This window comes from Silurus aristotelis (genome assembly GCF_946808225.1).
Source record: "Silurus aristotelis genome assembly, chromosome: 17".
Classification (NCBI taxonomy): Eukaryota; Metazoa; Chordata; class Actinopteri; order Siluriformes; family Siluridae; genus Silurus; species Silurus aristotelis.
The window spans coordinates 16,925,631-16,952,058 of record NC_139590.1 but is presented as its reverse complement, the minus strand read 5'-3'; the positions used below and the strand labels follow the sequence as shown (position 1 = coordinate 16,952,058).

The 26,428-nt window shown below is 36.0% G+C and overlaps 2 long non-coding RNA genes across 2 annotated transcripts in view; one reads left to right on the top strand and one right to left on the bottom strand.

The window, feature by feature from the left end:
- LOC310739802 overlaps nucleotides 1-26,428 on the bottom strand; it is a 351,802-nt gene that overhangs the window by 173,850 nt on the left and 151,524 nt on the right. The window lies entirely within an intron of this gene.
- Nucleotides 6,585-15,489, top strand: LOC310739873. Its single transcript, XR_014537514.1, has 4 exons — nucleotides 6,585-6,829; nucleotides 13,284-13,389; nucleotides 13,472-13,599; nucleotides 14,885-15,489. It is a non-coding gene; the product is annotated as an uncharacterized lncRNA (long non-coding RNA).

The following is a 26,428-nucleotide window of genomic DNA, read 5'->3' as shown; positions in this document are numbered from 1 at the left end:
TGCCACATAATTAAATTATGTATTTTTACTGTGACCATGTAAGTATTTCTGTGTTTTTCCCCATAAAAGTCTGGCTGAATGGGAATAATGGAAGAATATTTGTTCATGAAGCCTTGACACATGCACGCACGCACGCACGCACGCACACACACCACACACACACACACCACACACACACACACACACACACACACACACACACACACACAGGAGACCATAATTAACCTAATAATAATGACAGTACTAATGACGATGATGAAGATGAGGAGTGGGCTGAGGTATCCTGAGCATCCCCTTAGGCAAATCTAGGAAAGATCGCAAGCCATGTGGCCAGGTCAGAGGTCGACTTGTCATGTCCCTGCTGATGCTCTCCCACACAGCATTACACAGGAAGTGCGCACACACACACACACACACACACACACACACACACACACACACACACACACACACACACACACACACACACACACACACACACACAGAGCCAGGAAATAATCATTATGACAGTAATGGTATAAACTGCATGCTGCTGACCTTTTGTGCTCCAGGCCCACAGAACCACTGACCACCCATTATGAGAGAAGAGATACACTCAAAAAACTAACAATTATATATAAACTCACTGTTTGATGCACTTCTTGTTTTTCGGTTGTCTAAATGTTATTACAGTTATTTTACCAATGTTATTACTTGTATTAAATATTTTTGCACTTGTATGCGCTTACTGGGAATTACATGACAGCTGATCAATTATTCATAATTTAATTTTTTTATTTATATGAGTATACAACAAGTATTTATTTCCTGGCTGCAAAGAGCTCTATATCTTTCATTAGATGTGTAATCAAGACAGATGGCCATTGCAATGTATCATTAAGAGTGAATTGTTACAGTTTTGCGCTGTACCTACATCATGTACCTACACCAAATGTTCCTTGTTTATCCCAGCCTTATCTATCTATGATGGTTATAGTAGTTATAATATATATTATCAAGTTTGGTAGAGCAGTCACTGAGGTAGGAAAGACATCCAGATGTGTGTAACACCTGTGTCTGTGTGTATCTTACACAAAGACAGCCTTGTGTCATCTTGCACATCTGTGGCTGACTGCTTAAGCTCTTCTGTCTCGTCATCTTGAAAAACACAGGCGTGCACACATTCACACACACACAAACACACACACACACACACACACACACACACACACACACACACACACACACACACACGCACGCACACACACGCACACACACGCACAAAAACACTAGAAACAGTTAACTGAATAGACGCACAAGAAGGCATGACATAGAAAAGACAGACTGAATGCAGCCATGCACACATACAGACACACGCACAATCCTGTAACTGTATAAAAACAGCTCCCAACAAGTCTAACAAGTGCCAGATTTTTCCAATAATTCATATTAGAGATGGAAATCTATGTTTATGTATGTATATTGATTCACAACATTTTACCACATATCTTAAGTTAACGCCTAAGGGCTCCCCATTTCAAAATTTTGACAATTATAATTATGTAAATTATATAAAAGCCAATATTTTAAGCCATACATAGCAAATGATAAAGGTCATAGGGAGACACTGCCATAGCCAAAGTCAACTTAAAAGGTAATCCATTTTATTGTTTTCATGTCTAATGATTTAGAGTCTATTTTGACCACCAATAATATTAATAAATGCAACCCCATTATGCTAGTTCATCGTATCATTGTATTAAACTAATGTTATGATGCACATTGTATTTTTGATGGAATATCTAACAATAGAAAATGAACTCTAGAAAACCATAAATTAACTATACAGTGGTACCTTGACCTACGAGTGCATTAATGTACGAGTTTTCGAAGGTACGAGTGGTCACTCTGTCGATATTTTGCTTTTTTTTTAGCTCGAGACGCCTCTGCTAGATGGCGAAGCGAAGCCAGAAAGCGAAGATTGTGACGAAACTTAAGATAAGCAAAGAAGAAAAAAAAGTAAAAAATTTAAAGTTTAGGGATACGTAGTGTACAGGAGTGATAGTAAAAAACGAGTCCCCAGCCTTATTGGGCCTTATCCTTGGACCAATGGCTTAATGAGTATTGATTTGCCTAGCAGATCAGAGGTGGGAGAGGGAGAGAGAAAAAGAGAAGACTGAAAGGAGAAACAGTGAAAGTTCATGAAAGGAACACAATCTTACAGAGATTTTGGAAGAAATGGCAAAAATAGATGGAAAGAGAAGAGGTATAGATACCCATACATCATCAGATAATTGTAAGCTAAGTACAATGGTGTTGCAGACTTTCTGCAGTGAGCTGTTAGGCCACCAGCTGAACCTCTTTCAAAACTGTGGCATGGTCAAAAAGCAAAATAAAAACTCATTAAATCATCTTCATTATGGCGACAAGACACAATGTTGGTTCCAAAACATTGTCTATATACTGTGAACCCATGCTTGTTACCTTAGATAGTTTTTTTTTATTATTGAGAGGAGAATTTTTACATCCTGAGTCACTCAAGGATATCACCCAAATCCACCCCTTAACACCTGTCTGTCCTTTTTCCGCTTGCTTTTTCCACTTAAAAACATGTTCAAAATCTAAACAAAAAAGTTTCCATGGAAACCCTAAGAACATGCAGGAAAATAAGCCACCTGTATTTTGACCAAAAATTACTAAAAAAAATTTAATAAACGACATGTTTCACCATATAGATTATGGTTTACATTTTTATTTTACTCAATACAAGCAATAACCATTACGTTTATCCTTTATTGTATTTTATTATGGCTTTGTTGGAACATGTGTTTTATAGTAAATAAGTATGTTTGGTTAATATTTGTGTAGTTGATTGTATATCTACCTGTCGATGGGTAGATGGATAATCAAACCCAGCTGATGGAGTTGCACAAACCAGTCATTTTCCCAAGCCTGGATATATTAGAAATGCTTAATCAGAAAAGGTATCAGTGTGGATCACCTTGACACTGTGGATTGTGGTGTGACCAAGTAGAGGGAAAAATTTATCATCAGGATCCTGACTGAGATAACACAGGATAGTGCCTTCACAACAGTACCTACAGCAATGGTTTGCAAAGGCACCACACCCAGGTATTGTATTGCACAGTCCACCAGAAGTAAAAGCAATGCCCTCATGCTGTCTATTGTAATGGCCCATTATATACCCAGTTCCATACCTTAAGACAATACCACCAATTACTATAATTGAGTAGTTTTTTGTGTACTTCTACTTTATAAAGTAATTTTTAAAATCTGTAATTTTACTTTTACTTAAGTATGTTTTGTTCGAAGTATTGTACTTAACTACATTTTAAATCATATCCATTATTGAGTAAAAAAGTAAATAAATTAAAATAATAAGAAGGGAAAAAATCACGGCCCGGAAACTACTGCACTGATTGATTGATGTGAGGAGAACAAATGTGCTAAATTCACAAGAAAGAAAGATAGATACAGACAAGCAGCGACTGAACTGACAGTTTATAAAAACTGAACACCAAAACCTTTTTAAAATAAGTTAGTAATACTTATATCTTTGGTTTAAAAATTGTTGTACTATTGCATTGCATCATTGTGTGACATTGCTAATGTTGGTTAGCACCAGAATTGTAATTGAATGGGCACTTGGGTAAAACTGTCAATGCACAATAAATCTAGCTCTATTATCAGTGTCATGAAATGTAGGAAAAGTGCTACATTTTACAGTAGATCTGCTAATGTTGCATTAGATTTGGGCATTACTGTATAACCAATCACACACTTTTGTTGAAAATGCAGTGTCCAATCACCCCACCTTCATTGTTAAAAAAAAAACTAACTTGGTAAATTTTAAATGAGCTACTTTTTACTTTTACTTTAGTAGACTTTTAGACTGGTAAATTTTAAAAATGTACTTTTACTTGAGTGGAATATTTTATAACTCTTTCCACTCCTGCAGATTACTTATATTCACACAAAAAAGATTAGAAAATATGGGCCATGCAACTTTCCAGAGATAAGCATGATGTAAAACAATATATCCCCTGTAACATATAAAAAAAAAAACTTGTTAAAAATAAAAGCTAAACAGATTGTAGATTGTGTGCCAACTTTTGTATAATATCAGATTGCACTTATACGGATGACCATTTGCATTACAGCAAGTTTCCAAGTTGCATAAGAATGTGCTGAAAGCTTACTCAGAGAAATAATATGGAGAGGTGGACATGGTAATATTGAGAAGGAGAGGGAGAAGGCCCATCGATAGGAACTGTGTAGGGTTCAGGCCGTTCTTCCCAGCTCTGCAGAGTCTGTGTTGGCCTGAAAGGGGGTCTTTCTTCTAGCCAGGACCTTACTAACCCAATTGGACTAATTATAATAATTGTGCTCCATATCTGAGATTAAGGAGGTCATGTAGGAGGAGGGATTGGCAAAGATATTTGCTGACGGGAATGTCTAATTCATTTGCCACTTGTGCTATCTATCTGAGCACATTCTTGCATTTATGACATTATGGCTAATCAGATAAAGAAGGGCTGCAATGTCTGGATTTTTTCCTCCCAGAAATTTGATTCTGTTAATATGAAAATTTTGAGCCACCCCCACACACCTCTTCCAAATGCATTACTTATGCAGATGCCTGCCAGTGACTTAGCAACAGAATTCCCCCACTTGAACAATTTGTCACAGTGTGCCATGCAGTGTCATCCAGAGCTTTATGCAGTGGCCAGGCACTGTAGCAGTCATTACCAGTAAAGACACATGGTGAGGACAAATCCATCATTATATGTAGGGTGTCAGATGTCTCCAATTTCTGACACATTGATAGTTGGACAATATCAAATCCAAGTGTATAATGAAGCTCTGGGCTTGATGTTTGCTTTCTTCATCTTTGTGAAAAGAAGTTTCAGTGACTTCTTCCAAACCCCTTTGACCACATTTTGCCTGGATGCATTTACAGTCTCTTTTTACATGACTCTGATTAAGGGAGACTTGGGTTAGAGGAAAGTAGAGCTGTGGGAGACAAATGTGTAAGAAATTGTAATAAATGTATTGTCCTAGAAGGAAATTAAATGTGATTGCTCCCAGATTATGAAAACATAAAATGCTGAGAATGGTGGTAGATTGTATTATTATTATTATTATTTTTTTTTTTTATCTTTTTTTAGTGCTGTGACCCTGGTGTTCACCCCTTGCTGCCTATAGTCTCAGAGATTGAAGTCTTCTACTTTCTTTTTCTCCTCTTTTTTCTCTTCCTTGGAGAGAAAGAGGGAAACAGTGGGAGGTGGAAGAGGAGCATTTGATCCATGGTCATTCACATCCTGTTTGTGAAGAGATCCTTTTTGAAACTCATATTCTCCTGGTTCCCAGAAGTGCTATCAGAAGGCAAGCTCTTGACACACCTCTCCCCACTGATCACACAGCATCTTAAGAATAGAGGGTTAATTGACAGAATAAAAAATAAAAACAATATGTCTTGGTTATTAAGACTGTGATTTTAGCTATTTTTATAGATGTTGGTGTTCTTTATAAAAATGACTGAAGCAGGGTTTTATTTTATTTTTATTTTACAAATTACAATTTTGAATGTAAATCTTCTAAACCTCTTAGTTTACACATGTGTAGTAATATTGTATAGTTTGGCATATATATCTTTTTTTTTTTTTTTTTTTTTTTGCAAATGCTAGTGTGTCTTTCTGCTAAATCTCTCTCTTTCTTTTCGGCTTCTCCCGTTTGGGGTCGCCACAGCGGATCCTCCGCACGTTTGATTTGGCACATGTTTTACGCTGGATGCCCTTCCTAACGCAACCCTCCCCAATTTATCCGGGCTTGGGACCGGCACTAAGAGTGGCTGGGGATGGTTCCCTGACCGGGAATCGAACCCGGGTCGCAGCGGTGGGAGCGCTGCATCTTAACCACTAGACCGAGTATATGTAAATTAAAAGTATATTAAATTTAATTTAGATTTATTTTATTAGCGCTTTTAACAATGGACATTGTCTAAATGCAGATTTACACAGATAAAGTGGTAAGAAAGAATAAATAAGATTGTTCTTTATAAATGTCATTTATAATGTCCCTTATGTCTCTAATGAGCAAGCCAGACTGTGGCAAGGAAAAACTCCCTGAGATGGCATGAGGAAGAAACCTTGAGAGTAACCTCAAGAGGGAACCCATCCTCATCTGGGTGTCACCGAATGTCTTTTTATTACAGCTACCTAAATTAATGTGTGCAGTGATATTGGTCAAGTGCAAAATATAGTCCTGAGTCAGTGTAGCCTACTGTTGACATTAAGTACAGTCCAAATATATACCTATAGTATAGTTGTAGTAGAGTAATATTATACTATTATAGAGTACAAACCCTACGATGTGCAATTTGTAGCACAGATAATGCATAGCAAACATGAAACCAAATTTTATGATTGGTAATAAACATCTTGGATCACAATAGGATTTGTTGAAATTATAAAAGCTACAATTATGTGCTTTAAATAAAGATGACCTAAATTGTGAAATAAAAAGTCAATAAACCATCTTTAGATTTTCCAATCTGTTGTAATAAAAGCATATAAAATGCAGGAACGTCCAGGCCTTGAATGTACCCTGTTAGTCAGTCACACAGGAGAGCACTAGTGTTAAGCGGTAGTTCCCTCAGGAAGTAATTAGCTATGTCCGAACAGTCACCAATAAAAATGTACAGGCTGCAAGCTGCACCAAGTCTGGGGACGCAAAGGTAATTATTGGGGCTAGGCAGAAGGCAGTTAAGAGGTAGAACAGAAGGAGGGGGCCCAAAAGATTGGAGTAAAGTGTTCTACCAGGAAATCAGGTACAGTAGCAAGAATAATACTTCACTTTATTACTTAAATTTTAAGAATACATAGTTGGTTGTTTATTCCTCCCTGTTTAGTCATTTTCAGTGCATTCCCTTCATTTAGAGGATCTGGTTTTAGTTTTAGCAACTGACAGTATTATTCACCTCTGCCACTTTTTGAATTGTTGTGGGAATTAATTAAGACATTTGTGAATATAATATTAAATAATGCCCTACATTATTTCACATATAAGTACATTTAACACTGCTGTTAATAACTAAAGTGTCTAAGAATCTACAATTAAAACTTTAAAAACATAAATTTGGTTATTTTAACAATATAACAAATTGGGTAAAAGGTAAAAACACAAGAATTAGACAGTAAATGTCAAGAATAAAGATCTGAATACAGTTGCCTCAAAAGTTTACATTTTTAAACCTGTAACAGAAGAACTTTAGTGAAATAGAGAACAGGAAAGAAGATGTTACCAGAATGTCTAATACCCACAGTCAAACATAGAGGTAGAAGCTTAATGGTTTGGGGTTGTTTTGGATCAGGGAAGGTTGGATATTTATATAAGGTAAAAATAATTATTATAAATATAATTATAAAAATAATTATTGTCCATATTTATCTTTCCATATTTTAAATCTCAATGATTTGTGTCAATTGTAAAATCATGAAAGACATTTTGTGGTACAAATTTGAAGTAAAGACTGGTGGGATGGGAAAAGCAATAGGCCATATCTACCCTTTTCTGAAAGGTGTAGGACGATTTATTTTTTATTATATTTTTAAAAAGATACAATGGAAACCATGTTATATAAGTTTAAAATGAAGGAAGCACACATGTGTGTTTTATTTTAAGCAGAAGGCTACAGAGTCATCTGGAAACAAATCTTTAAGCCAAACAAAGACCCAACAGCTACAAAATACATGCAAAAAGCCACCACCTCTTGTGGCTTTCAGAAAGAGAGAGACTTTTAATTTATTTATTTTTTTTAAACTGGAGACCAACAAGCAGAACAAACAATCTAGGGAGAAAAAAAAACACATTTAGGAAAAAAAATTACTTGGGGAACACCATTTCAAACTTCAATCAGGGAAAAAGGGATAGACTGAACCAGAAATAAATATAGATTTTAACTAGAAGCATGCTAACAGACCTTAAACAGAAAGTCACGCACTGCCAATATTTTCTTAATGCAATGTGACACAGCATTGATATTAAACATTAACCAACATCAAAGTGTAACGTTTTCCATCTGCTTAATGACCAACGAAAGCTGAGACTGCCATAATGAGTAAATTAGATTGATTGTTAATCACTGTATCAATGGGCCTAGATGAAAATTTTTAATGTATTGAATAACTATCATGTTTCCAATTAAATCAAGATTCAAAACACTTGGCAAAAAGCAGGCAGTAATGCATCCAGCGAGTTAACAAGCTGAACATGTGAAGATGAGCAAAAGCTTAGGTTCACAGCTGCAACTGTAATTGCTATCACATTGAGCCATGGGAACTTAATTTAAGATCTGATTTATTTTGCTGGTTAATAAACGTGTCTAGAACTTACTTACCTGAACAATATTACAAAGTTGGCCTTTTGGTTTAGCATGAGTTGCAGTAAAAACAATTTTTTGACAAAAAAATTTTAGAACTAAGATTAAATACTTCCAAATACGTTTCACTGGCCAACTGAGGAAAGAACACTGAATGGAACAGAAAATTAAATCCATGAATGCTAAGATTGATTTGGACATTTAATACAGGACAATTCATGCTCTCAAACATAGGCCATTAAAAATTGCCCTGAATGACACATAACCAAGAATAGAATTAAACTAATAATTAAAAATTATATACTTTGTCTAATCAAATTGCAGAAACAATAAAGGTCTTTTTATTTATTTATTAAAAACTTTGGTCTAAAGGATGTTGTAATATGGCGATATGAAATAGGAAGTAGAATTCACCATCTGAAGCACAGTCCCAGCATTCCCTTTGATGCTTTATTGAAACTTGGCAACAAACTGACAACAGTAAACCACAGACAAATACTTAGATCTCCTATTGAGCCCAGGAAACACTACCACAATATACTTCTTCAATCCCAGTTTATAACACTAATGTACCTCTTAACAAAACAAATGTTCACTAAAATTGTTTAAGAGTAAAAAATGTTAGCTTGTGTTGAAAATATTTTTAAGAATAGCTTTAACTTGTTTTAAAATGTTTTGGTAAGGGTTGTGATGGGGAAAGCTGGATGTCATCATCATAACAGCACAAACCAACAGAGGTGTGTCTGCTGGCCAGATTTTCTCATGCTGTGTGGTCTGCGTGGAGCAGAACCTCACCCTTGGTCAACAGAATGCAATCCTACTCTGAAGAGTCACATCAGCCTTTGCAGGGAGTGACCCAAGATTCCCAAGTTATTAGGAAAGTTAACAAAGCAGGCTAATAGCAGGCTAGCCCCTTCACTATGAGGACATCCATGAAATGATGAGTCAAAAGAAAAACGTGGGGGAGCAAATAAGATTGGGATAGGCAGCTTGATACAATAAGAGGAAATGGAAGTTTTAGATTGAAATTAGCCTTTTCAAATACTCCACATTGAAACTAACTCACAAAAAGATAATAGAGGTGGAAAATAGAATTAAAAAACTTATTCTGTTCTGGCAGTTTTGCTTGGGGTCCCCCTTTTGCGTCCTGGCTCAGATGGCAACACTGGGTAGGGATTAAAGTGATTAGGCCGTCCGTCCTCTGGGACAGGTGCATAGTCATGCTCGAACATTCCTGCCAAGCTTTACACATTCGCCAGTGTGACAGACACAACTTTATGTCTATCATTTTCTAATAAATTGTTTTCAATATTGCTATTGATATTGTAATATTGTAAATTACCTGAGCTTCAAAGTCATAACTAACCAGGACAAGCAACAGGAATTTGCTCAATATAAAGTACCTGTTACTTTTTATTAAAGAGAGAGGTCCTGCAAAATGTATTGTGTATATATGTATATATATATATATATATATATATATATATATATATATATATATATATATATATATATATATATATATATATATATATATAAAATCCCAATAGTTTTACCTTGTACTTTATTTCTCAAACTGCCTGTAATTAATACAGTGTGGGTCCGAAGGAATGAAATTTTATTTTTTACAATTGTAAGCACTTAAGGAAAATAATATACTTGGCACCTGAGCTTTGAGAAAGACAACTTGCTACACTTGACTAATGGAAAAAACACTTTCAGAACTGTGGCAAACCCCAACTTTTGGCAGAGACCGAAACACCCGGTGCAGAGCCTTTTAAAATACCAGACAAGCCGTCTGACTGTTTTTATATTTGCATATTAGATGTATATCATGTTCTTCTGGGTAAATGTGTCATGTTAAAGCAGCAGGGACTTTTAGCGCAAAAAACCTTAAACCGTTACAGAATGAGAAAACACAGTAAGCAGCCTCTGGCGATTTGAGTGTCAGCTCCAAAGGATGACATCACTGAGCTAAGTGGTGCTGGGCAGTAGAGCTGGGTGGAATAACGTGATGTGTATATGGATATAAAAATGTACAGAGACAGAAATATTGACCTGTATCAGACATAGTATAATAGGTAACAATTTGCGTAATATTCCAGGGTGTTTTGACCATGCTTTGTTCACAAAAAACACATTTATTAATTTTTGTTGTATGTATTGACTTATTTCAGAATAGAACTGCAATAATTATAAAATGTTGAATACCAGTTAGATGGTAATAGTGAAACCACAGTCTATGACTAATAGGTGATCGTTTAGTAGAACGGTGAGCAGAGACATGCAAATGCTACTTTTTTTTTTGCATTTTATTTTGCATTCAAAACATCCTGGTTGGCTTATCCAGCTTTGCAGCATGCACTGCTGGGAAAAAAAGGGAAAACGGAGTAGCTTTGAATAGGCAAATCAAGACTGTTTTCACCTTAGCTTATCGGACTGTCCCTGACATCCTGCAAGGTGAAGAATTTGTCAATGCAAAGCATGGTCTGGCTACATTTTTGTTTTACTACATGTACATTGAACTCGGGTGAGGAATAGGAAAATGAAGTAAGCCTGGTGACAGTTAGAACCCAGTAGTATGAGCTATGTGACTTCCCTTTCACACTAAAAATCATCTAGTACCTTTCCAAAAAAGAGGAAGAAAATGTACACCTTTCAAGACATGCAAACGTACACACACACACACACACACACACACACACACACACACACACACACTCTGGTTAGCCAGTAACCTGTCACCCTTTGATATTTGATATATTGATCTGTTAATCATATTACACGTGATATACATGTAATATGTCATATTAATAACATATTACAGCAACTATGGTAAAAAGCATCATCCAGTTGCTGGCGCTTCCCGAAATGTGAATATAAGCATATGAGAAGCATATGGGAGCATATAAGTGAAAATATTTAGCTATTATATACATTCAGAAACACTATCACTAAAATAAACTGTGTTAAAATTTGTATTTGTGAAATTACTGCACTGACCAAAAACTGTCAAGAAACCTGACACAAAATTGAAGAAAGTAGTTATAAAGTGCAGATGGATGGGGGAAAAATTGCTATAACAGGCTAATCAAATCAATGTTAGAAAAAATTTCCAATTTAGCAGATGGGAAGGAAAAAAGAGAGACAGATAGATAAATAGAGAGAGAGAGAGAGAGAGAGAGAGAGAGAGAGAGAGAGAGAGAGAGAGAGAGAGAGAGAGAGAGAGCAGAAACTCACAAAGAGGGACAAGAGCACAAGGGATATGTGCCATTTAATGAGCTAGATAAGATAAGCAGCCATTTACATGGTCATGATTCTCAGGTGGAAACCTTCTCAGTTCTTCATTCTCCTACATTTACACCTCCTTGTCTGTAACAGCTCTAACATGAACCACTTCCTAAATTACCCATGAATTTGATTCATTAGACATTAATCTTTCATGTCCTAATCATTTGTTAATTTAGATTGTGTGATAAAAAGTGATACGTCAAAATCACATACACATACATACAGAGTACAACATGCAGTGAAATGCTTTAGAAGTCACGCTTTAAATGACTTCTATCAAGTTTAAATTAGTTGCTTAAATTTAAATAATTACTTGATAACACTTCATGGCACCATAATTAATAAGTTAATAATAGTTTATGGCAATTGTTAATGGCACTTATTGTAACTTATTGTATCTTAAAAGCATTGAAAACATTTAAGATGTATAAAAATCAGTAATTATCTGAAAAAAGTAAAATTGAATAAATCATCCTAGTCAAAATTAGGAAATATTAATAAGGAAAAATTAACAAGGTAGGTAGTAGCATAGGGGTTAAGGCTTTGGGTTACTGATCAGAATGTCTGAGGTTTAAGCCCTCTTATGAGTACATAAGAAAGAAGGGCCTTTTTATTAAAGTACATGAGACAAGTATAAAGTACCTTTACCTTTAAACCAACTGTTTATCATATGGCAATGTATTACAACAGTAATTAAAAACTAGGAACAAAAACATTCCAAAAGTTTTATCTTCTCTTCATTAATATTATAAATAAAACATATCAAAACAGAGCCACATATCTTGTATGGGCAGACAGCAGTACATTAAGATGGGGGCCAGGGGATTATTGGGAGGGGGCAGGTATAGTAGGGGCCTTAGACTAAAAGGTTGTGGGGATAAAGACAAGTGTAAAAAAGCTACATGATCTTTTTGCCTTGATAGAGGCTGGCATTATTAGCAGGCAACCATGAATGGATTAGCAATGGCAATAAGGATGTGGCCTGCTGCTCCCTGGAGGAATACTAAGTGTGTGAGTACACTGGAGCTTTTCAGAACCTGGGCCATTGGGGCATGCTGGGTAGGGCACTCTGGTCAGCTATAATGTGATGACAGAGAGTCCTATTCTCTTTGCACATTAAAAGCACCAAGGCATATGAAAAGGGTGCAAGGAGGGTGTAGGCAGCTGAATTTTAAATCCACTGCTGCTATTGTTCAGTTCTACTGTAAAGAAGAACTGTTTATGGGAACATGGTCCATAGTCCATATATGTATAGACCATGTTCGCATACTTTCTTATTTTTACATGTCCCCATACATTTCATGCTTAACTTTTTTAAACACTATGTGTGGTAGGACCACACTGATACATTGAAGATACCATAAAGTCATACCACGATGTTAATGTCAAATCATTTTTCTTTTCACTTCAGGTCTTACAGACATGTGCGACCAAACATACAGTACAAAATAGCATACAATTAGCAGTCAGGGCAATAATCGATCCTGTGCTCCCAAAGTTGGTGATGGATCTTCTAAATGTATGTATGTATTGGGACAGATAAGCAGCATTTGTTCTAGACTGTAATGGCTGCAGTTAACTTCAAATTGGCTTTCATTAATTGTTTTTGCAGATTTAACCTCTTGAGCTGATTCACCAGTTTAAGCCTGCAACCGTGCAGGCCAGGAAATACTCCTTAGAACTGGAGCCACTGGCCTTCAATACCCTTTGTATAAGGTGTAAGTTGTTAGATGAATCGTATGTACCTTATCATCTACATCCTTTCCATTGTCAGGTTTAAAGATACTAATTCTTTTTCAGGGGCTGTTTAACTGCAGGAAGTGCCCATCCCCACTCAATATGCATGTTAAAGCAACTGAAGTGCTCCACAACATCATGGATGGTGTCTTTCTGGGCATTAAAGTTTACCAAAATACAGACTTCTTAAAGTAAGTGTGATAAGAAACCATAACAATGTGTGGGCTATACTTTTGCTCTGCTGGCATACCTTATAACCCCAACTAATGACTTATGCAGGTCATTAATTTATTATTAAAATACACGTTTTATATATGTAACTGTTGTAATTATATTAAATTTACCTTATCACCTTACCTTATCTTAGGTAACTTAAATTAAGACAACTGTATGACAGTTACTGCAAACAAATCCTTCATTATAAATTTGATGTTGTTGAATGTTTAGGAATGTGTGCGGATTTGCAAGAAAGTTTGTTATCTGGTATTCAAAGAACTATACTTAGATATACTATATGACCAAAGGTTTGTGGATGTCTGAAAATTTCACCAGTACTGTATATGCTTGTTCAACATTCCTTGCTTTGTGCACAGGGTAATTGTCACGCTAGAATAGGTTTGTCATTTTAGTTTCATTGAAGGGAAAATGTAATGCAACACAATACAAGGACAGCTCAGAAATTTGTGTGATTTTAACTTTATGGAAGCCAGAAGGTTTAATCATAGGTGTGGTCATTGTAGAAACAATGCATACAATTTTCAGAGCACTGTGATCCTCTCTTCCTTGTTTTTTATTATACATAGCATATATTGAAGTGAACAGAGAGAGAAAGAATATTTAAGGGATGGGTGAGGAGAAGTAGAAGATTCTATTTATGCCAATGAAGGGTAAGCCTTTGATGAGAGATCTGACAATCAGAGGGAACAAAATTCAAATATTATTTTATGATGCATTCTATAAAAAACGTAAGAGCATAGGATCAGCTGAGTCCCTCTTTTAATTTACAACTTTTCTTTCATTATGTTAATTGTGGAAAGCCGGAAAAGGGGTAATTTTACAAAAGTATCCAATGCCCTAAAGAAAATCCCCATTTTTGGCAGCTCTGTTTCCCGTTAACATCTTTACCTCTAGGAACTGACAGAACTTCTCCCTCTCTTCATGTCAACCTCAAACTTGCCTCATCTTGCTATTCATCATTCATAAGATATATGTTATGTATCATAACAAACAAGGCAGAGAAAATCACAAAATTTAGATAACTTTATGCATTGTTTTTGCATTGTCAACTCCTAAGGATGATTACTTTCAGGGCTTTTTACATATTTGCGTGCCAAATCAAAATCCAAGGTCCAGGTACGTAAACTATTTATTTGTCTTGCACTATATGCAAGGTGTGTCTTTTTTGCTGCAGCTTGTTTAAAATGCTAAATAAAATGGTGTTTGTATATGTGTGTGTTTGTTTGTGTGTGTCAAAAGACAGGGCTGCAGTCCGATATTCTGGGAACAGAGGGGTCACGCCGTTGACCCACCTGCTCCCTTCTTTCTTCAGCTGGATCTAGTCGGATTTCGGCAGCTGCACCCACTCACAAAGCTCTTCTTTGTGATCTCCCTGAGGCGAACGCACACAACTGTGACAAGAGCAGCAGAGAGGAGAGAGATAGAAAGTAACAAGGCATTTTATGTCTTTTATGTGGCATATATTTTTCTCTGTGCAGAACCAGTATTTTACCAAAATGCTGTAAAATACATTAAATACAAATGAACTGTATGGCACCCTGATGATCCAAACAACAAGGTGGCATGAGTGCAGCCCTCATTTTACATCTAAAAGTCAATAACTTTTAACTTTGTGTCATCTGGGAACATGCAAACCAGGATTTTGCAAATGTGGCAGATACAGGATTATGCGTGTGGTCTGTGACTCAGTTGATTCAGTTGCTACAAAGCTAGTGGTCCAAGTTGTAAAGCTAGAGAAGAACATAAGCATAATAACAGCTATACATGTCTAATGGACAATTAAGATTACATTAGAAATCTGGTCAAAATATAATTGTCTACAAACATGTGTTCATTATATGTCCAGATATGTCCATTATATGCCAAGATATGTCCATTATATGTCCAGATATATAACAAGTTCCTTCATCTGTAAGTCATTATGCACATTAATTTATGAGCAAAAATGGTTGGACATATGCAAAAGAAATCAATAAGACACAAAAGTGTGTAGGTGATATTTTAACTTTAGGTATCCTGTTCATACATACTAAGGTAGTAGCAAGTACAGGAGAAATGAATGTGACAGAAATAATACGATGTAATAAACATCACACAAACCAACAGTGGCATTTTAAAACTAAATGGGGTATGCAGACAGGAGTGTATGTGTAGTTAGTGTGCAAGATTTATGAAGGATATTAAAATTGTTCTAACATGTCTCAAGGGTTGTCATTAGAGGGCACTGGAGGCAGCAGTGTGTATAACTAGCATAATGTACTATTAAATCAACCGTTAAATGTGGAATAGCAGTAAAATAAATTGCGAAAAAAAAAAAAAAAAACCCAGAACCCTAATGCTAAAAAGAAAATATTTAACCTTGGTTTGGGTAAATATGTATAAATCCTATTTTAATGGTATTTTGATGTTCTGACATTGTAATAGTTGCTTAAAAAAATGTGCTTAACAATGACATGAGGCAAAACAGGTTAACAAAAACAGTGCTTAACAATAGTTTAAATAAACAAATAAACGAACTGTATAAAAACTAAGAGCATACAGTATGATATCAGTAGGCTGGTATCTAGTATAATTAATTCACACAAATGCACACACACACACACACACACACACACACACACACACACACACACACACACACACACACACACACACACACACACACACACACACAGCAAGGTATAGTGGGGGAAGAGTAAGCGTCACTGATTTGACCACTTCCGCTGATATGAAATTTCAGTCCTCTGCACACTGCCTGCTGACCTGAATAGCTCACTGTGTCTAGCAATAGAGTAAGGCCAAACTGAATTCACTGTTTTACTTCTTGCAGATGCACACTCACATACAGCAAGGCCAAATTAAACAGGCCAAAAGATGTAGTGTCCTAGAGTGGACATTTAATAAAGCCAATCTAAATGTGTAATAGACAATAATGCTACTCATTTAGAATGCTATTGGGGATCTTTACAAGAGACCAATAAATAACATCAGACACTAAATCAATGTCACTGCACTGAAGAGAATGAAATAAACCAGGAAGCCAGCAAACACTTCCTGTGCTGTCTTGAACAGATCAGCACTTACAATGTAGCTAAGAGAAAGCCTCCATATATCTCTAATGTGGACCAATGTAATATAAATCATATTGGGTTGTGGGTGCTGGGAATTGCGCTCTATGACCACTTTTTCCTATCTTTATAACCTTATGAGAATGGGAAAGAGATTAGTGCCAAGTGGTAGATATACAAATATATACTGTATATATAATATTAAGAGGCTTTGCAATGTACAAATATTAAGAGGCTTTGAACATGGCCTGTTTCTTAAAACAATAACATCAAAAGAACAAACTGACAGAAAAAAAGAAAATCATGCAAATATGAATATGTGAACACACAGCCACACAAAACAAACACAGATACTGGTGTCTGTTGTCAAAGGCTTTACATTTGCATGCAGTGGGCCTACTGTAGCTGTCAACGGTTTGAAAAAGTGAAGTAGTGAAGAGGAAAAACCCACCCTACAGCAAATGATACCTATTACTCCAAACTATTTACAGCATACAAATAATTAGGGTATCAAACATATTCTTGGTGAATCTTGAAAATAATGGCATTTCATACAAGTGCAAGGCTGAAGTGTAGTCCTGTAACCAACCCGGCAAGTAATCACTTAGCTGCAGTTTACACCGGTTTCTAAGTGCAGGCATACAGTTGACTACCCTTAATACACTATATGGACAAAAATTTAGGGACACCTGTCTTTTCCTGCCATATGTGGTTCTCCAAACTCTTACAAAGCTGGAGGCACATAATTGTATAGGATGTCTTTGGATGCGGTATAATAAAAAAGTTGCATTCACTTATCTTGGAAACCCAAAAAAACAGCTCCATGTAGATATAGTTTATATCGTTTGGACAGGGAGATCTTGAGTTGCCTGCTATAGACCTCTGATCTAAACCCTACTGAAGACCTTTGGGATGAATTGGAACACTGACTGCACCCTAGGACTCCTCACCTCACCTACATCAGTACATGACCTTACTAATACCATTGTTAGTTGATGAAGAGAAATGTCCACAAGCACACTCCAAACATCTTCCCAGAAAAATAGAGGAAATTATAAGAGCAAATTAGGAATAAAAGTTGAAACCAATGCTCCAAAAGCACATACTATACTATATTTATGACCAGGTGTCTGCAAACATTTGCCAATATAGTGTATGATTTGCACTGCAAATAATAAGACCTCTTAACAAATCTCTTGAATATAGCCATTTTTAAAAAAAAACAAATGTAAGATTATTAAACCTATTCCAAGCTGTTTGTTCTTATGAGATAATGCTCTATTGACAGATTTATACAGTGTTAGCAGCAAAATGACATAAAAATAAAATTAGAAAACTAGTAATGAGTCACAGTGTCCAGAGATGCATTATATATGCTATATATTAGTATACTGTATATAGATGTAATTACGTTGCAGTGTAAGTAATATTAAGGAATGTCAGCTGCATGCCTGCATCGAGACTTGCAGTTTGTAGTGGGTTTCTTCATAAGTGGACAAATATTCATAAACACAAATCAAAAAGCTTTGAATATAGCTTAGTCCTATATGCTTTAACCTGCATTCAGAATATATTTATTCATTTGGCAGATTGCAAGTAACATTCAAGTTATTTAAACAGAATGTAATTTTATTTTATATTATGCAGCCAACAATGCCACAAGTTCAATCCTGTTCCCACCAACTGATGAAGAATTTGCGCTATAGAACAGAGACTGCTACAACACCTTTGTGTGCAGGAGTGTTGTAGTGTTCTTAAGAATTACATGCACAAAGACAAATTGGCAAGTGAAGTGTATTTATCTCCACTAACACTGAATAATTTAAATGAGGCTGCAGTGTTTGCAATATAATTGTTACAGTTCATTTCAAATTCAAAAAAATTTAATTGGGATGAATACATTATGAGTTTTATGATCATCTTGGGATGAAGCTAAAAGAAAATACTTTTGCAGTATTGAATAGTAATGTAGGCAGTTATACTATATTTTTTTATAAGTGGCCCTGGTTGTTATAATTCACTTACCCAGTGCTATGTGTGCTAACTGGGTCAGCAGAAACAGACTAAAGCCCTATCCAGATGGGATTCAATTTACATGGGGGCTTTTTAAAGGTGCTACTCTGTGATTTTACTTAAATCCAGATTGGCCATGTTAGTGCTTTTTTAAGCCTTCTCTGAGAATATTACAGGCTAATTTACCTACTATTAAAATGTAAACTCATTTGATGTTTTAGATACACATACCCATCGTTTTCTATGCAGATATCACCTTGTTTTAGGAAAAAAAAGATGTCTGACTGCTGCTACTTTTAGAATTTAGTCTTGTAGCTCAGACAATAATATCCTCCAGATATGCTACACTTACCCAATAATGAAAATGGATAAGGCTTTCACGAAAATATTCCAAACCAGAATTACTCACACTATCTGAGAAAGCATTTGTAATGACAGCTACTTGTATAAAGAATTACTGTATACCATATCACTGTATCTTTATATAAATAATGACTAGTTGTTTCACATCCAGTTTGTAAAGAAAATTTTGTAAATTATCCAAATTGTGCATAATGGTGCTTTGGAATTTTTATGGTTGTCAAAATGTCAGATTTTTATAAGTACATATACATGTAAAAAACTAAAATACAGATACCCAAATGATTAACTAACCTAATCCTAATAGGACATTTGTGATTATGATGCAATCAGTAAAACAACGCACAATTTCTAGCATGTGTGGTGCTAATATTCTTGGTATTCTTTTGTGACAATGAATGCCAATTGTGATCTATTATTTTTGTATGCAGCTCATAGTCTCAGGACATAAGCTAGTGAGAAGCAGAGCCAGGGTAATTAGACAAAACAAAATGGCTAAACCAACCATCTGCTAACTGCCATGCAGCATCACTCATGTTCCCATTCCTAAACAATTTCTGTTTTTCCAAAGCTAAACCAATATGCAGATGCTTTATTTTTATCTTAATATTTATCATTTAAAGCTTTTATTGTAAATATGAACAAAAGTTTGTGGACACCTGATCAAAATTTGTATGTGCTTTTTGAACATCCCATTTCACATTTTCATTCGCTGTTATAATAACCTCCAGTTAAGATGATGTTCTACTAGATGTTCTACTAGATTTTCATATTTGGTTTGGGAGATTTGTGCTTATTCAGCCTTAAGGATGTTAGTAAATCAGGTACTGATGTAGGTTGAGGAGGCCTAGGAAATTAGAATTCCAATTCATCTCAAAGGTGTTCAATAGGGTTGTGGTTATAGCTCTATAGCAGGCGTGGAAGTTCTTCCACTTCAAACTAAGTAACTATATGTTTTTGATGCTTGCTTTGTGCAAAAGAGCACTGTTATGCTTGAACTGGCTTGGGTCTCCTTGTTCAGAAAAAAGAAAAATGTAATACATATGGCTGGAAAAGACAGGTAGCCGTTTCACATAATGAAATAAATATATACCAAACGCTATTTTCTAATAAAATAAAATGTATATCACGCACATCAAGGTTAGCTCAGTAGAGCAGTAGAGCCGCTACTACAGTTACTATGCATAATGGTGCTACGATCAGTCGTGCAGTTGTGCGTGCAGTGAAGACAGCAGAGAGCGATGGGCAAATAGATAGAAACTTAGATAGATAGAAACTTTTATTGAGTGAAAAACAATGCCATTCTCAAAAATAAGGAAAGCTGATGCTTTCGAGATGAATGGGTGAAAAAATACGCATTTATTCTTCCTTAATCGAACTGTACGAGGCCTGTGTGACTCATTTGCTTGGAGTCTGTTGCGGTTGTCAAAAGTGGAAACATAAACACCATTACGAAACAAAACATAGACACTTTGTAGAAACCTACACTCAGCAGGCAACAACAAGCATATAAGTGTTCAATTAAGAATACAGGGGATTTTAGGAAAACATAACAAGCCGTTTATAAATTGTAATACATTTTCATTTAAATTTTTTTGGACTTAAAGGAACTGTACAAATGAACAGATAAAGGGTATCTTGCACGTTTTCATTTTTCCAACAATAGCATTTTTGCCTGTTTGTGTTTTTGAATGATATTGCTGATGATATTTTTACTAGTGCAACTTGGAGCATAGAAGAGAGCAATGTTAAACATTAGATACATTGTTAGGTCCACACTGGTCCACCCAGGAGACAATAAGTGTGAAGTTTAAATGTGATTTATTTATTTTTTTATTTTTTTATTTTTTTAACCAGTTAGGTATGAGTTCATTACCTGTAATCTGTAATCTCACTTCAGCAAAAAACATAGTACTTTAGCTTTTTTTTTCTTTTATTTATCTTTTTTTTTTCTTTTATTAATTTGACCAATAAAAATGTCTACACTACTTTAGTCTGGCAAAAAGCATAAATTCATGTTTTTAGATATATAATTGTCCGGGGTTATTTTACTGGACCTCAAGCAATTTTATTAGAAGACACCTGCTGGAGGTGTTTTATAGAAACATAGACATAGAGAGCCCTGCGATTTATAGAATGACTTTTGGTGCTGCTTGATTAGTATTCCTCTCAAATTAAACAGATGAAAACAAATAGATTTCTGCTTATTTTTAGCACAGAATTAAATACTTAAGTATTTCAGAAACTGCTGTTCTCCTTGATTGTTCATGCACAATCATCTCTAGAGTTCACACAGACAGAAAACCAGTGAATGACAGTTCTGCTGGTAGAAATGGACTGTTGAGAGAGATAAGAATGCTAATTATAGGTGATTGCTTTAAAACTACTTGAGAAGCCTGTCCTACTATAAAATTCCATTCCAATGGAATATTCCAATTCAGCAATAAAATGTTTTACTTGCTTCTGCTTGTTATATTTATATATAAAGTGTTTTAGTATTTTTAGTGTGTGTCACTATATGCTGTTCAGTCATTTTAGGCAAACTGTAATGCAATTTGGACAACAGGCATTTAATATGCAATTTTGTGTCCCACGCAGACACAAGGCTTCATATATCAACCTTAATTTGACAGTGGGCTAATGTTTGTTCTACGTGGATGCAGAGCAGTTTAATTAAAAAGTAGTAGTTTAGTTGCTCTTTAGCACAGTAGGGCAGGCACATGTCAACATGAGTTTGGAAAAAAATCTTTGAATGATGTAACAGTGAGAATTAAACAGGAGGCCAAACCAACAGATGAAACAGATAATACATAACACACAAAAACATACAGTTCAGTAAGAGACACCTGTGCTTCTCCTATTTAAAAAATCACTAACTGCCACTGATGATCACTCTAGTTTAACCTGACAAGACAGCTATGGTTATCAAATAGTTGAAAAAAATTATAGACTAGGCGATGCCAGATTCTGAAATATTTGGCACCAACAACCCAGCCATCCTCATATACAGTGAAATAAATAAGTTTTGAATACCCTGCTATTTTGCAAGTTCTCCCACTTAGAAATCATTTATTTGTATGATACAGCTGCAAATTAGTATTTGAACACCTGAGAAAGTCAATGTTAATATTTGGCACAGTAGCCTTTGTTTGCAATTACAGGGGTCAAACGATTCCTGTAGTTTTTCACCAGGTTTGCACACACTGCAGGAGGGATTTTGGCCCACTCCTCCACACAGATCTTCTCTAGATCAGTCAGGTTTCTGGCCTGTCCTTGAGAAACACGGAGTTTGAGCTCCCTCCAAAGATTCTCTATTGGGTTTAGGTCTGGAGACTGGCTAGGCCACGCCATACCCTTGATATGCTTCTTACAGAGCCATCCTTGGTTATCCTGGCTGTGTGCTTCGGGTCATTGTCATGTTGGAAGACCCAGCCTCGACCCATCTTCAATGCTCTAACTGAGGGAAGGAGGTTGTTCCCCAAAATCTCGCAATACATGGCCCCGGTCATCCTTTCCTTAATACAGTGCAGTCGCCCTGTCCCATGTGCAGAAAAACACCCCCATGGCATGATGCTACCACCCCCATGCTTCACAGTAGGGATGGTGTTCTTGGGATTGTACTCATCATTCTTCTTCTTCCAAACACGTTTAGTGGAATTATGACCCAAAGGTTCTATTTTGGTCTCATCTGACCACATGGCTTTCTTCCATGACTCCTCTGGATCATCCAAATGGTCATTGGCAAACTTAAGACGTGCCTGGACATGTGCTGGTTTAAGCAGGGGAATCTTCCGTGCCATGCATGATTTCAAACCATGACGTCTTAGTGTATTACCAACAGTAACCTTGGAAACGGTGGTCCCAGCTCTTTTCAGGTCATTGACCAGCTCCTCCCATGTAGTTCTGGGCTGATTTCACACCTTCCTTAGGATCATTGAGACCCCACGAGGTGAGATCTTGCATGGAGCCCCAGTCCGAGGGCGATTGACAGTCATGTTTAGCTTCTTCCATTTTCTAATGATTGCTCCAACAGTGGACCTTTTTTCACCAAGCTGCTTGGCAATTTCCCGTAGCCCTTTCCAGCCTTGTGGAGGTGTACAATTTTGTCTCTAGTGTGTTTGGACAGCTCTTTGGTCTTGGCCATGTTAGTAGTTGGATTCTTACTGATTGTATGGGGTGGACAGGTGTCTTTATGCAGCTAAGGACCTCAAACAGGTGCATCTAATTTAGGATAATAAATGTAGTGGAGGTGGACATTTTAAAGGCAGACTAACAGGTCTTTGAGGGTCAGAATTCTAGCTGATAGACAGGTGTTCAAATACTTATTTGCAGCTGTATCATACAAATAAATAGTTTAAAAATCATATATAGTGATTTCTGGATTTTTTTTTTTTTAGATTATGTCTCTCACAGTGGACATGCACCTACGATGACAATTTCAGACCCCTCCATGATTTCTAAGTGGGAGAACTTGCAAAATAGCAGGGTGTTCAAATACTTATTTTCCTCACAGTAGATGTGCAGCATAGCGCACACCCGCACTCACCCACATGATTCATTGATGTATAAGGTCTTTTAAAGGGCCAATTTAGAAAATGTAAACATCAAGCTTTTTGGAAGTTGGTGAAATATTTGCAAAAAGTATTATACAGTTATGTGAATTGAATCCTAATTAACATGAATTTGTTGTGGCCTCAAAAATGCAAGATAATAGATAAAGTTTGAATTCTGCCAGTAAATTTACTGAAGAAAATTAAACATGCCAATTTGAATAATTGGAAATGCATAAGTGTATTTAATGGCATATGTTTGTAATATGAAATAGGTAAAATATGTATTTCTTTTTTAACCAGCAAGGTACATTCTTTCATTAAGGACAGAGAACTAAAGTGATCATCCACAAATATTATTTGAACTTTTAAAGAAAACACATTGCAGAAAATGCAGAAGAATTTAATTTACATTTTCTATCAAAATGAAGCAAGCAAATGTCTTTTCTGTACTGTAATGATTACAGTATTCAGAGCAGAGAAATGTACATATATTTGACAGCAATCACTTTACATGATTTCTAGTCACACCACATGATCTTTTCGAGTTCACTTAAATTTAACACTGAAGCACTTAAGCACCATATCCATATGATGTCTTTTATTTAACATTTTGATTAAGCATATATGTTTACAGACACAATTAAATATTTAGCTTTAGTTTTCTTGTGGTCTTTTGGTCCAAAAAGCAAAGTATTTTTTAAATGATAAATAGTGGAATAGGGAAATACTAAATAGAAATTAATGTATGTCAGTCATTTTTGGAAATTGCACCAGTGATTGGAGAGTAAAACATCATATTTGAACTCTTTAAATAAATAAATTATTGTGAATTAAAATGGAAAAAATGACTAATGTTATATATATTCTATTCTATTTTATTATTTATTCAAAAAAATTAATCTTTTATGGTTGTGCAGTGGACAAGATCTGAAATAATTAGAAATGACATGGTACACTACAGCCCACCCTCTTCACCACAATAAAATCTGGAACTACTTTGGTTTCCTTATAGCATTAAAGAAAAAATGTATTCAGGCTAATTTATTCTACATGGTTAGTTCTAATTGTTTCCTTCAGTATAAAACACCTACCCTTTGCCTGTACCTCTCAAGCATTTCTCCGAGCCTCCTTATAGGTTTAAATAAAACATTCAATTGCCCTAATACACCCCTCATTAAGATGTTTTTTTAGAATGAATTTAGGGAAGCGGGAGGTCATGGGTCAATAGGATGGCCTAACTTGCAAAAACTGCTGGAGGGTGGGGCATGATTAGAACCAGTAAAGTTCAAATGGCTAGCTTGCTTGAATATCCGCAGGTCCGTTCTCCAGTGAGCTGTCCAGATGTGCAAAACACATCTGCCAAGCTCCAGACAGAGAAGACATCAACTGTTTACTCCAGGAGGGGAGAGGGAGGGTTGTACAAACTTTTAAAAAAGTTTAAAGTTGAAAACTTTAAAGGATCTAACATGATTTTATTATTTTTTTTTTTTATAAAAAAAATATTGGGCAAAGCTATTTACATAATGCAAGTTGCAGAGAGAGAGAGAGAGAGAGAGAGAGAGAAGAGAGAGAGAGAGAGAGAGAGAGAGAGAGAGAGAGAGAGAGAGAGAGAGAGAGAGAGAGAGAGAGAGAGAGAGAGAGAAAGATCAGACAAAAGCAAAAGACAGAAGAGACTTTTAATTTTCTCCCAATTTCACAGAGCTGTGTTGTGGCTCAGTAGCTGTATGAACTTGTTTAGTGTGTGGTTTGGCTGTGTCTCTAGCAGCCTGGGTGAACAAAAGGGCAAAAAGACAAGGGGAGGGGAGAGTTCATATCCTTGTGTTTACAGCCTGAATGGTAAACGCTCCAGTAACATAGCAGTGCGACAGAAAGAGTTCTATATAAATTAAGGCCAAAATAAAAAAAATATTATATTTAAATTTGTACCATTGAGGTGCTATTAGAATTATTGTGGGTCACCACCATATGCTTAGCAGAAGCTGGAAGAGCATGTTGTTGATTTTACATCACCTTTTCTCAGAAGTAGTTATAAAAATGGATTTTATAATAGTGGTAAAAAAGGCATGAGAGCTCCCTGTGAATGATTTTGTAATTTAATATAGGATGTGCATAATTTAAGATGCAGAGTGTTATGAACTCATAGGGGTAAATCTGACCACAGTCTGCAAGAACCAAGCTATAGCAGGCTTTGCTTTGTCTGTCTCTAACCAAATCCCCCCCTTTGAGGAATCACAAAAGCTGAAATTAAAACCTTCCGTCCCACACTGGGACATTCTGAGTTCATGTGAGTCTCTCTCTCTCTCTCTCTCTCTCTCTCTCTCTCTCTCTCTCTCTCTCTCTCTTTCTTTCTCTCTGTCATTCCCTCTTTCTCTTTCAGAACATGGGGTGCAGCAAACTCTCCACAACACACAGAGCAGTGAAGGTCAAGTGCTGGATTCATTTTACCGCCGTTCTTTTCCTGCCTTTCCCCTCTTCTGACACTAGAGCCCACCGAAACCACCAGCCGATCCCACCACTTGGCGGCAAGTGAAACCAGCTGTCGGTCAAAGTTATGCTTCTGCCTTGCCTCATTTTTTTACCATTAATTGTGAGCTGAAACTGAGCCGTCCTCAAATTATTTATTTTTTTTGTTTAGCAAGAGCTTTCACGATTCTCCCCTCTATGCCAGATGCCCCTGTCCTTTCAGCATTCCTTGTAGTTTCTTGCAAAAGCTGAACATTTGTTTGAATATGGACTGCATCTGTTAGTGGGACTTTGATATCAAATAACGCCTTGCCAGTTAAAGTGTA